At 46.1% G+C, this 13,973-nt stretch overlaps 1 protein-coding gene across 1 annotated transcript in view; it reads right to left on the reverse strand.

Moving 5' to 3' along the window:
* ZNF385C (zinc finger protein 385C) overlaps nt 1–13,973 on the reverse strand; it is a 321,307-nt gene that overhangs the window by 283,374 nt on the left and 23,960 nt on the right. The window contains exon 2 of the mRNA XM_060256192.1: nt 2,641–2,897. The gene's annotated coding sequence lies outside the window, so the exon portion shown is untranslated. The remainder of the gene's footprint in view (nt 1–2,640; nt 2,898–13,973) is intronic.

A 13,973-nucleotide genomic window follows, 5' to 3' on the forward strand; every position in this document is an offset into this window, starting at 1 on the left:
GTACCAAGAATACAGAGCATCACTTGCCTCAGACATAAGAAGAGAAGCCACGTTGGATCAAGCCAGTGACCCATCCAGTCCAACCCTCTGTGTCACACAGGGGATAGTCAGCAGGTTCTTCTCTGCTGACCTCAGTGCTCCCACTGTGGCCCCCCCTCCCCAAGCACCAAGAATACAGAGCATCCCTGCCCCAGACATAAGAATGGAAGAGAAGCCCTGTTGGATCAGGCCAGTGGCCCATCCAGTCCAACACTCTGTGTCACATAAGAACATAAGAGAAGCCCTGTTGGATCAGGCCAGTGGCCCATCCAGTCCAACACTCTGTGTCACAGAAGAACATAAGAGAAGCCCTGTTGGATCAGGCCGACGGCCCCTCCAGTCCAACACTCTGTGTCACAGAAGAACATAAGAGAAGCCCTGTTGGATCAGGCCAATGGCCCATCCAGTCCAACACTCTGTGTCACATAAGAACATAAGAGAAGCCCTGTTGGATCAGGCCAATGGCCCATCCAGTCCAACATTCTGTGTCACGTAAGAACATAAGAGAAGCCATGTTGGATCAGGCCAGTGGCCCATCCAGTCCAACACTCTGTGTCACATAAGAACATAAGAGAAGCCCTGTTGGATCAGGCCAATGGCCCATCCAGTCCAACACTCTGTGTCACAGAAGAACATAAGAGAAGCCCTGCTGGATCAGGCCAGTGGCCCATCCAGTCCAACACTCTGTGTCACATAAGAACATAAGAGAAGCCCTGTTGGATCAGGCCAGTGGCTCATCCATGCAACACTCTGTCACATAAGTGCTCTCTGGGGTTCGTATGGGGAAAGACGGTCCCTCAGGTAGGCAGGTCCTCGGCCATATAGGGCTCATGAGAGCATCTGGATACAATCACAACTCCTTTAATTTCACCCCCCCCCCTTAAAAAGTGGCTCCCAGCAAACAGGAATCCAGCCCAATGTGATTAAAGCTGGGGGGGAGTCCCTCCCCAAAGCTGGAGGGTTTTTTTTTTAATAAACCTGAGCTCTATCGCTTGCATCCATCCTAAAGACAATTTCAGAGGACAGCTGTGTTGATTGGTATAAGCTTCTGATAGCTGAATCTCCCTCCTCAAAGCTCAGGCTGTGTCGAGGAAGGGATTGATCGGTGACACGCAAAAGCTTGGACGCTGAAAGTATTGTTGGTCTCTCAGGTGATACTGGACAAGAAGAAGATGATATTGGATCTATATCCCGCCCTATACTCTGAATCTCAGAGTCTCAGCGCAGCTCACAATCTCCTTTCCCTTCCTCCCCCACAACAGACACCCTGTGAGGTAGATGAAGATACTGGATTTATATCCCACCCTCCACTCCTAAGAGTCTCAGAGCGGCTCACAATCTCCTTTATCTCCCTCCCCCACAACAGAGAGGGAGCCCCACCCACCTCACAGGGTGTCTGTTGTGGGGGAGGAAGGTAAAGGAGATTGTGAGCCGCTCTGAGACTCTTTGGAGTGGAGGCGGGATATAAATCCAATACCGTCTTCTTCTTCTTCTTCAGACACCCTGTGAGGTGGGTGGGGCTGAGAGAGCTCTCCCAGAAGCTGCCCTTTCAAGGACAACCCTGCCAGAGCTATGGCTGACCCGAGGCCATTCCAGCAGCTGCAAGTGGAGGAGCGGGGAATCAAAACCCGGTTCTCCCAGAGAAGAGTCCGCACACTTAGCCACTACACCTAACTGGCTCTCAAACTATCCTAAAGACAGACACTGGACTCAAACTTAGTTCTCAGATCTGTTTAACTTTTTTATTCGCTGAACCTGACGGCACCTTTAAGACCAACAAGAGTTTACCCAAGGTATGAGCTTTTGTGCATGGGCACACTTCCTCAGAATGGGGTCTTAAAGGTGCCACTGGACTCAACATTTGTTCTGCTACTTCAGACCAACACGACTGCCCACCTGGATCTACCTTTTATTACCTGTAGGATGGAGAAGAGGAAGTGTGATACAGACTTGATTAGAAAACAAATGCAACTTAATGCCTTTTACGTGGACTGCATGAAGGTCTGGGTAGGAAAAAAGATTCCCCATGCCATGAGACATCCTCCCTGCTCCTGCCTGATTAAGAGTTCTGGAGAAGTCCAAAATCCGCACCTGCTCTTCTGTCATTTTGGCCGGTCCTCCTAAAAGCGATCGCATAGCTTTTGTTGGGGGGATTTTGTGTTGAACCGAGGCGGACATGTACAACCTCTTTCTGCTTTGAGACGAAATTAAGTAAGAGTGTGCTGGGTACAAAATAGACTTCCTGGGTGCATCAAAGGCTGTTGGGACAAAAATGCCGCCCCCTTTGCAAACATCAAAGCCAGCTGCGATTTGCATCCGTCGCCAGCGAAAATCAGAACGGAGCAGAAGTACAATTTCAAAGGCGAGGAGGAAGCACAAAGGAAAAGGTATGGGGGGAGGTTAATGCTAGCGAGGCTGGAGATTCCTTTCAGGTGGAGCCCTGGGATTTTCTCCACAATTTCAAGCCTCTCTGTGCTTGAGGTCAAAAGCACCTGGGAATCTGAGAAAGGATGTAATGATTGTAGTCCTATCAGCTAAGGAGGGGGGAGCTGCCGCTGTGTCAGTCTTGGACTGGTTCCTTGACAATCAAACCTCCCCTACCTTGGATGCTGCTCTGCTTGGCTGCTTGCCAGGCCTTCCTGGGAGAGTTAGATCCAGATGAGTAGCCCTGCTAGTCCGTAGCAGTAGAAAAAAGATCCAGGAGCACCTGAAAGACACAGGGTTGGAGCTTGTGTGAGTCCCTCCTCGTTGCTTCCTGGGAGAGCCTGCTGCACTGCACCTTCTGGATCTGTGTCGGAGGACTTCTGGATGGCTAAACTCTTTGCAAAGGGCTCTGAAATTCGACCAGCGCTGCCTCCCTGTAAAGAGACATAAAGTGTGGTGTAAAAAAGCCTAGGTACCTCAGTGTGTGTGTTTGTGGGGCGGGGGGAGCCTCTGTAAGATGTCTGTCATGTTTTGCCGTGTAAATATTTTGCGTGCCTTTTATTTCTGCCATTTGATGTGGGGTTTTGTAGTTATGTTGGCTGTGGCCTCAAAGTTCAAAATGGGGCGGCCGGACGGATAAGAAAAATGTGTTATGATTGGAAGGGAGATGCACCCGAGGGAGTGGAGTTGCCTGGGGTTTGTTCAGAGGGCTTGTGTGAGAAAAGAGAAAGACGGAATTGAGTGGGGGAAGAGACTGTGTGTGAGGTGCCCTGGAAAGTGAGAGAAATCTCTGTTCTTTGTGTGGAAGTTATTAGCCTAAGTGGTGAATGAGTAAAATAAGCCCTTGTGGCTAGGTTTCTTTAGGGAATTTTTTTTGGGGGGAGAAGGGCAATCTGGATTTGTCTTGCAACCCAGAAGTTAGGAATAAACCATGATGCTTTTGAATCACGTTGAAACCATTAAGCTTTTATCATTCTTAATGAACTCTATTTCTGTTTCAGTAATAACAGCTGCTTTGTTTGGAATAAAGGATCCCTTTTTAACCTCACAGCCACCCCCACATGCTGACCGTTTTGTCATTCTACCAAATATAACTAAGCCATCGTGTTCTTCGGGTTAAACTGCGAGGTCTGAGGCAAAAGCCTTTGGTGGCAGCGAAAGTCGTTAGGGAATGTCATTCGAGAAGCCAAGGAGGCAGCGCTGTAGACATCATTTCAGAGGCGTACAGAGAGGTGCCGCTACAAGTGTGACAACAACACAAGAGGTCAACCCTTACGGGTGTTAGCTTTAGCAGAGGGATAGAACCTTGAAGGAATATTGACATGAGATATTACTGTGGTGCGGATAGTGAGCACAGAATTCCAAAAAGGTGGGATATACATTTGAGGAACAAAAAAAGAAAGATACTTACTGAGAGTTGGGCAAATGGAAAAACTATGCCAGAGTTTGTGGGAATGAAGAAAGGCTCTCTAATTGAAACGGGAAAGGAGTCTGGAATCCCTCTTGAGGGAAAGTCTGTAGAAACGCTGAAGGCGTCTGTAAGAGCGCTTTCACACCTGCTGAGTAATGCTGTCTCAATCCATTTCAGCGACTTGTTTGCAAGTGGATTTGCCATTTCACACAGTAAATTAGATCCAGTACATTGAAAGTGGATTGAAAGTACATTGTTTAGTGTGTGTGAAATCGCATAATACAGTACCAGACATTGGAGATCTGTAAAGTAAAAACTTTGTTCAGAAGTACCTTCTACATCCCTGGAGTACATCAAGGTTCTGAAAGAGCAAAATAGATTAAGAGCTCTGGAATTAAAAGAGGGGGAAAAAATGGAAGCAGAACAACTTAGACTTGAGGAATAGGAATTAGAACTGAAGGAAATAAACTGGCGTTTGAAAGCGAGCAGCAGGTAAAAATGAGGCAGAGAAATTAAATTTTGAGAGCTATAAACTGAAATATGAGGATATGTGTTGTGGGGGGAAGCTAGAAGAAGACAAAGTAGAGGGTCTAAATTGGGTGTCAAACATGCAGTCCATATATGAACATATGAACCTACCCCATGGGCCAGATCAGGTCCCTGGAGGGCTCCTATCAGGCCCACAAGCAACTCACCGTTGTCTGCTTCCTTCTGCGTCACAGCTTGTTTTGCCAGGAGCTACAGAGCCAAGCCTCTGTTTTCTAGTTGGCTGAGCATCTTACGTACAAAAGCTTGCAATGCCCAGCCATTTCATGTGTTCCTCTGGGTTTTAGGCTCAAAGCATTGACTATGAGATTTCTGTAATGAATGTCATTAAGCAAAAGTAGGTTTGCAACTTACAGTTACGCACCTAGGCAACATCTGAACAGCATACTCAAGATTGTTACAGCACAGACGTTGTCTCCAGATTTTGATGCAGTAATTCAGAGGAAGAGGTGTCAGTTATCATGCAGTCCATATATGAACATATGAACCTACCCCATGGGCCAAATCAGGTCCCTGGAGGGCTCCTATCAGGCCCACAAGCAACTCACCTTTGTCTGCTTCCTCCTGCGTCACAGCTTGTTTTGCCAGGAGCTACAGAGCCAAGCCTCTGTTTTCTAGTTGGCTGAGCATCTTACGTACAAAAGCTTGCAATGCCCAGCCATTTCATGTGTTCCTCTGGGTTTTAGGCTCAAAGCATTGACTATGAGATTTCTGTAATGAATGTCATTAAGCAAAAGTAGGTTTGCAACTTACAGTTACGCACCTAGGCAACATCTGAACAGCATACTCAAGATTGTTACAGCACAGACGTTGTCTCCAGATTTTGATGCAGTAATTCAGAGGAAGAGGTGTCAGTTATCAGAGACTGATAAATAAACAAAACATTGCAAGAGTGCTAATCTTTTAAGCATGTTTTATTTTTAAAGGTTTTAAAAAAATCTTTGTGCTTGTGTCCTTTATAAAATTTATATCTCCGCTATCTGGCATTACATTTTATGACACGCATGGCCCAACAATGTCTCATTTATGTCGGATCCGGCCCTCCTTACAAATGCATTTGACATCCCTGGTCTAAATCGTCCAAGGGAAACGCCCAAAGATTTTACTTCACATGTGGCAAAGGAAGATCTGCAGCTTTTTCTTAGCTACTTTTGTGAAAACTGCCCCAAATTGGAACATTCCTACTACACAGTTCATGAAATACCTTACGCAGCCTCATAAGGGAGTAGCCAGCAGAAGTTTATCAAAGTTTCCTCTCAGACATAAGTGATAAAATACAAATATTTTAATCTGGCAGTACACAACCTGTTCAAGTTAGGGAGTGATCATTTCAGAAAAAAAGATTGAGAAATGCACAACCCTAGTTTGGGAAGCCATACGTCGTCTTTGAAACAAAACTGGGAGATTTTTTTTTACCAATGGATTACCTCAGCCAAAGTCAGCACAGAAGGAAAAATGATACTTTACCATTTCTTATCCCAACTCCCCTCCAGTATCAACATTCTTGTTAAGGACAACTGAGAGGTGGGTAGGCTGATGGCTAACAGAGAAGAGTTTGACAAAGGAGTAAGAAGACCACATCGCTTTAAGCCATTTTTCAAACCTGACTACAGGAGAGAAGGAGAGATAAAGGAGGCATCTGAGAACAACAGTTTTCCTGGAAAGGTGAATCACTCTAGTAAAATGGCAGGAAACCAGACAAGATGGGAGAGACAGAGTACATAAATGTCTGTCATACAGTACCATGTTTGCGGCCAGCTCCTAAGCAAAGGATGAGGGTGGCTAGGACATCCTTGGACAAAAAGACTGACAGCTAGAGGCCTCATCCCCTCTACCTCAGCAACTAAAGGAGCCCAAATAGTCCCAATGGCTCTGCAAGACTTAGAAATCATATATATGTGGAATCCAGATCAGCAGCACACATTTGGATACAGAATTTTGGGAAACGGTAGAATTGAATGGAGAAGATACACCAGCCATTTTGAACACTGCGTCTTCAGTTACCTTGGAATCAGAGTTGGAAGGGATCTCCGGGGTCATCTAGTCCAACCCCCTGCACAATGCAGGAAACTCACAAATACCTCCCCCAAAATTCACAGGATCTTCATTGCTATCAGATGGCCATCTAGCCTCCGTTTAAAAACCTCCAAGGAAGGCGAGCCCACCACCTCCCGAGGAAGCCTGTTCCACTGAGGAACTGCTCTAACGGTCAGGAAGTTAGACTTGATTAGAGCAGACCTTATGAAAGAGGAGGATATAAATAATACCTGATCAGTACATGCTGCTAAAAGGGAATAGAGGAAAGCTAGTGAAGTCCCTGTTGCCCAAATGAGAGTGCAGGGGAAAGGGAGGTCATTCCAGGGGTCATTTTGTCGGAAAAAGAGGTGCCGGAGCTCATTAGCAGAATTCATTTGCATAACTCATTTGCATATGCCGCACACCCCTGACATCACCGGAAGGCGTACTCAATTATAGCAGCTCAACGTCTACCTTAAAATGCTTCTTGAATTATAACTGTCATAATCAAACCTTACTCCCAACATACTTTTTAAAATTCCTTTCTCCTATGTGGCCACGGTGGCATGATGAAGATTTCCACCTGTTTGCTTTCTATGCCCTGGTTATTTTCCTGTTTTGTTGGGGGAAGTATTAGAAAGTTTGTCAAATCTTAGAGCCCAGCAAAATTCTCACAGCGGGTTTGACCAATGGAGCTAGGGTTGCCAATCCCCAGGTGGGGGCAGGGGATCCCCCGGTTTGGAGGCCCTCCCCCCGCTTCAGGGTCATCAGAAAGCGGGGGGAGGGGAGGGAAATGTCTGCTGGGAATTCTATTATTCCCTATGGAGATTTATTCCCATAGAAAATCATGGAGGATTGATCCGTGGGTATCTGGGGCTCTGGGGGGGCTTTTTTGGGGGGTAGAGGCACCAAATTTTCAGTATAGCATCTAGTGCCTCTCCCCAAAATACCCCCCAAGTTTCAAAACGATTGGACCAGGGAGTCCAATTCTATGAGCCCCAAAAGAAGGTGCCCCTATCCATTATTTCCTATGGAAGGAAGGAATTGAAAAGGTGTGCTGTCCCTTTAAATGTGATGGCCAGAACTCCCTTTGGAGTTCAATTATGCTTGTCACAGCCACGATCTTGGCTCCACCCCCAAAGTCTCCTGGCTCCACCCCCAAAGTCCCCAGATATTTCTTGAATTGGCCTTGGCAACCCTAAATGGAGCCCAGAAGCAAATGTATATATGTGTGTGTGTGTGTGTATTTGAGGGGGGTGGGTAAGAAAGAAAGAGCACAACAAGATTTAGAGGTTCCAGAGCTCCACTCCTGTGAGCTCTTGCCCAAAATGAGGCCTGGTTAACACAGATCAGAAAGAACCAGGAATTCTGGGGAAAGATGTTATGGGAGCTCAAGCTGGAATGTATATTGTGATGGATCCTTATCCCACCATAGGGGAAAGCAGAAGAAGTGATGTGAAGTTCCGATGTAGGGAGATTTCCATTACAGTCAGGGGTTGTGTTGTAGAAAAAGAGGTACCGGAGCTCATTATCTCAACTCATTTGCATAACACATCGGCATATGTCACACACACCCTGACATCACCGGAAGGAAAGGAAGGGTCCCCTGTGCAAGTACCAGTCATTTCTGACTCTGGGGTGACGTTGCTTTCACAACGTTTTTACGGTAGACTTTTTACGGGGAGATTTGCCATTGCCTTCCCCAGTCATCTACTCTACAAGCTGGGGACTCATTTTACCGACCTCGGAAGGATAGAAGGCTGAGTCAACCTCAAGCTGGCTACCTGAAAACCCAGCTTCCGTCGGGGATTGAACTCAGGTCATGAGCAGAGCTTAGGACTGCAGTACTGCGACCTTAACACTCTGCGCCACAGGGCTCTTAGACATCACCTGAAGGTGTTGCTAAATTATACCAGCTTAGCGTCTACGTTAAAATGCTTCTTGAAGTAGAATTGTCATAATAAAACCTTACTCCCATCATACTTTTAAAATTACTTTCTCCTATGTGGCCATAGTGGCATGAGGAAGATTTTCACCTGTCTGCTTTATATGTTTTGGTTATTTCCCCATTTTTAGTGGAGGGAAATATTAAAAAAATTGTAAAATCTTAAAGCTCAGCAAAATTCTCACAGGGGGTTTGAACAATGCAGCCCAGAAGCAATTATTAGGCAGGAGGGTATGAAAGAAAGCGCAATAAAATTTAGAGGTTTCGGAGCTCCGCTTCTGTGAGCTCCTGCCCAAAATGAGGCCTGATTACAGGGATTACAAGCTGGAGTTCTGAGGAGAAAGGGCGGGAGGAAAAAATGCAAGCAGAAGGAGAAGCAAGAGAGGTAGAGGCTAGTACAAAAGTTGAATTTCTTCAGGAGTTCATCTCTCTGACCCCAGCTTAGGGCGACTCAGAATTTCAGCTGAGCAAACTGATAGGCCCAGAGAAAAGGAAGCAATTTATACGGAAGTGGGGCTTGCGATGTTGAATCTACATACCCGAGAATCAACTCCTGACTGGAAACTAGTGAAACCAAGAAAGTTCAGGTTCCAGCTTTTTCACATGGCCCATGATCTTCCCTGTTCAGGACATCGGGGGAACAGGAAAAACCAGAAAGAGGTTGATGGAGAATTATTTTTGGCTAAAGATTATACAGCATATCAAGGCTTTCTGTCAATCTTGTGACACGTGCCACAAGTTTGGGAAGCAGAGCACTGAGTTAAAGCTTCCTTGCTTAGTGTTGGGAAAGCTTTCTACCAAGTGGCAATAAATATAGCGGCCACGGAGGGCTGTATTTCATATGCAGTAAAGTTGCCTCAAAGTTTTTCCTTAAATACAGCTTCAACTCAAGGATGGTCCACTTTTAGAAAGGGGCGATCTAGTAAAACACATAAAGAATTACAGAAAAAAAAGTTAAAAGTCTTCCATCCAAGTGCTGCTAACCACTGTCGATCCGGCTTAACTTCTGAGCTCTGACAAGATCAGGGCCAACAATGCTCTTCTGATGTTATGAAGGCCTCGACCGCTATGCCCTGTTGTTGGTCCTCCAGAGGAACTGGTTGACCCCTATTTGAGACAGGATGCTGGACTAGATGGACCACTGGTCTGATCTAGCAGGGCTCTTCTTCTGTTCTTATCTGTAGGTAGCGGAGCGGGGGGGGGGGACTGATTTCACCATAAATTATCTCAGGCTTCCAACTAGGCTTCCCAATCCCCAGGTCCCAGCGGGGGATCCCCTGGTTTCACAGGCTTCCCCCCTCCCCCAGCCAGCTGGCCGGCGGGGGAAGCTCCACCCCCACAGCCATTATGCACCTCCAGGAACGATTCCCATAGGGAATGATGGGGAATTGATCCGCGGGTGTCAGGGGCTCTGGGAAGGCTGTTTTTTGAGGTAGAGGTGCCAGATTTTCCATATAGCATCTAGTGCCTCTCCCCAAAATACCTCCCAAGTTTCAAAAGGATTGGACCAAGGGGTCCAATTCTATGAGCCCTAAAAGAAGGTGCCCCTATCCTTCATTATTTTCTATGGAAAGAAGGCATTCTAAAAGGTGTGCTGTCCCTTTAAATGTGATGGCCAGAACTCCCTTGGAGTTCAATTATGCTTGTCACACCCTTGCTCCTGGCTCCGCCCCCAATGTCTCCTGGCTCCACCCCCAAAGTCTCCTGGCTCCACCCCCAAAGTCCCCAGATATTTCTTGAATTGGACTTGGCAGCCGTACTTCCAACAGAGTATTATCCAAGAGTTCCAGCAAGACACAACTGTCTAAAAGAGAGTCCGTGCGAAGCAGAAAGTTTTATGGCAGTGAGCTGTGAACCTGACACTCCAAATTCCCCAGACACAAAACCAAATATGATAGCATTCTCCTGTTAAGGATGGATAGGTTTAAAAACCAACTGTACAGTCTGAAGCAGAGTTATGTCCTCCTAAGTCCCTTGAAGTCAAGGGGATTAGAAGGGTGTAACTCTCTTTAGGATTGCCCTGCAATTGAGTTGACTGAGGCCTTGAGTTTGTGTCCCCCAGATTTCCCTGTCTCTGGTTCGTTTCTTTCACTAGAGAGCCAGTTTGGTGTAGTGGTTAAGTGTGCGGACTCTTATTCTGGAGAACCGGGTTGGATTCCCCACTCCTCCACTTCCACCTGCTGGAATGACCTTGGGTCAGCCATAGCTCTTGCAGAGTTGTCCTTGAAAGGGCAGCTGCCGTGAGAGCCCTCTCAGCCCCACCCACCTCACAGGATGTCTGTTGTGAGGGGAGAAGATATAGGAGATTGTAAGTCGCTCTGAGTCTCTGATTCAGAGAGAAGGGCAGGGGATAAATCTGCAGTCTTCTTCTTCTTCTATCGTGAGTTGCTGTTTTCATTTGGCTTCATTTGTTTTTTATTTTATATCAACAGTTGTGTCTTATTTAAATTGCCTACTAACTGATCTCGAAGTTATGTGCTCTTCTAGTTAATACCTGTCCTGTAGGTATGGTATCTATCCTCATTGAGTTGGTGACTATGACTTTGGGGTTGGTATCTGACTTGCGTTTCCCCCCTGCTTCCCCAACAGCATCATAGTACATTTGTGACCTCCAGGGCTTTTCTCTAATTTTTGACTGATTTCACACTCACCCTTACAACGCTCTCACGTCCGTCTTCTCCGCGCAGCATCCTCCCGATTTCCCAATATTTGTGCCGGGGCTGCAGCAAACATCGCAGTTTTCACGCAGCAAATGGAAACCGCTAAAAACCAGTTTCCGCTTGCTACGCGAAAACCACGATGTTTGCTGCAGCCCCGACGCAAATAGTGGGAAATCGGAAGGACGCCGCGCTGAGAAGACGGACACGAGAACAGCCTAAGGTGAGCGCGAACGCCAAAATCGGTTTTTCTCAAACCTGCATTGCATCAAAGTTCCGGGAAAGATCGCAATAAAGCTTGGACGGCTGCCCTGTGAGTAGGGAAATTTGGACTTTTCCAAATATTGTAAGTCGCTCTGAGTCTCTGATTCAGAGAGAAGGGCAGGGGATAAATCTGCAGTCTTCTTCTTCTTCTATCGTGAGTTGCTGTTTTCATTTGGCTTCATTTGTTTTTTATTTTATATCAACAGTTGTGTCTTATTTAAATTGCCTACTAACTGATCTCGAAGTTATGTGCTCTTCTAGTTAATACCTGTCCTGTAGGTATGGTATCTATCCTCATTGAGTTGGTGACTATGACTTTGGGGTTGGTATCTGACTTGCGTTTCCCCCCTGCTTCCCCAACAGCATCATAGTACATTTGTGACCTCCAGGGCTTTTCTCTAATTTTTGACTGATTTCACACTCACCCTTACAACGCTCTCACGTCCGTCTTCTCCGCGCAGCATCCTCCCGATTTCCCAATATTTGTGCCGGGGCTGCAGCAAACATCGCAGTTTTCACGCAGCAAATGGAAACCGCTAAAAACCAGTTTCCGCTTGCTACGCGAAAACCACGATGTTTGCTGCAGCCCCGACGCAAATAGTGGGAAATCGGAAGGACGCCGCGCTGAGAAGACGGACACGAGAACAGCCTAAGGTGAGCGCGAACGCCAAAATCGGTTTTTCTCAAACCTGCATTGCATCAAAGTTCCGGGAAAGATCGCAATAAAGCTTGGACGGCTGCCCTGTGAGTAGGGAAATTTGGACTTTTCCAAATATTTTCTTCACATTACCTATTCGCACTCTCTGCTCGATCTTTGTTCAATCAGACATGTTGTGTGTATCATAGGGAACGCTGGTTCCTGATCCACACAGTTGACAGTTTCTCTGTTCATGTGCACACAATATCTAAAGAGGGTTGTTATTACTGGGCAGGGCTTTTTGTGTAGAAAAAGCCCAGCAGGGACTCATTTGCATATTAGGCCACACCTCCTGACACCATACCGGCCAGAATGCATTCCTGCTCGAAAAAAGCCGTTACTGGGTAATATTTATCAACCAGGTAGCTATTCAAGACAACCGGAACCCATGAAAACCATAAATCTTGCCAGAAACTTTGGTTTCAAACGGTGGCAGTCAGAAGGCTTTTACTGCCAGAAAACAGGTCAGTGAGGTCTCTTGGGGGAAATGCTGCTGATTTGGGGGAATTGATGTCAAGGGGAGCTATATACCATTACCAGTCTGGAGTGGGCTTTTTTTAGGGGGAGAGAATCCAACTATTGGATAGTTTGGAGGTGATGAAAGATCCGCCTTGTTTCGAGCATGTTGGATGGGGGCCACGCAATAATGTCGAACAGCGGTGGGGTCTGTTTTGAGCAGCCTTTCATAAGCTGCCACCCCTCAGGACTTGAAGCGGAACAAATCTCCAGAATACTGAGCAGCTAATGTTGACCCAACAAACACCTTTGACAAGCCCAGCAAACCAAATTCAGCCGTGCAAGCTTCATCGTGGGAGCTGTAGTTAATTTACTCCCCCCCCCCCCAACAAGTAATACAGCTGGGAATATCCAACAGCTTCCCTCCAGGCAAGCCACATGCTTCAAAATCAACTACTAAATCAAACCAGGCTGGGATCCGGCAAGTACAGAAGTGCAAGCTAAAAAGTGTGTGCCTTATAGATACGTGTGTGTGTTTATATATATAATTGCGCTTTCTCATTCCGGGAAAGAGAGTGTTTGCTTTTAAAGTAGAGGTAAATTGGCTACTGGATGTTTTATTTAAAACTCCTTTTGCTGACTCCTTTTTGCTGGGCTGCTTTATTATTAATTACTTCTCTGCAGCGTCCAACGGTTTCCTGCTCAAAAAGCCACTCGGTGGACAGTTGCAACCAAAGGCCTCCCCTCTCAGCAGAACAAACTGATCTCTGTTCTGTCCTCAGGCTGGTTTTTATTTATCTCTTTCTTGTATTTTCAGTAGCCGCGTTCCCCAAAGCTTTAAAACAGATTCTGACGCCCTAGTTTGCGAAATATCCCTTCCAGACTTGGTGGATATTTCCCTCCACTTTGGGCAAGATGAGCTGCTTCAAATGGAAACAGGATATCACATGGGAATGTCTCATTCCTTCATTCAGCACGATCGGCTGGATGGCTTTTCCTTGTGTCCGGGATCTAATTTTCATGCTTGCAGTTGGGAAGGAATTTCATTAATCTGATATTCCTAACTTCAGTTTGGTGTAGTGGTTAAGTGTGCGGACTCTTATCTGGGAGAACCAGGTTTGATTCCCCACTCTCAGAACAAAGTTGGAATCCAGTGGCACAAAATTTAATTCTGAGTATAAACTTTCAGATTCTTCATCGGCTCCCAGGTTGTTTACTTTCTTATTTGCTTAATTTCTAGCCCGCCTTTTTTTGCTGAGCCTCAAGGCAGATTGCAAAATCCGTATTAAAAATTGATCAGACGACAAAAGACATCTAACGAGCGCCACAATAAAGACTACGGACTGCAGAACTGGAAACCAATGCAAACAAAAAAAGCCGTGTAAAGAATTCAAAATGCCGGTCTTGACATTTCAAAGCCATGATTGGTCTGGGACCAGTTCCTTTTCTCACCTCAGGTTAACAAATGATGAAGCAAAACGAACTTTTCCACAGGGTTACTGAAGCTGTGGAATTCCC

The sequence above is a fragment of the Heteronotia binoei genome, chromosome 15 (assembly GCF_032191835.1).
Source record: "Heteronotia binoei isolate CCM8104 ecotype False Entrance Well chromosome 15, APGP_CSIRO_Hbin_v1, whole genome shotgun sequence".
NCBI lineage: Eukaryota > Metazoa > Chordata > Lepidosauria > Squamata > Gekkonidae > Heteronotia > Heteronotia binoei.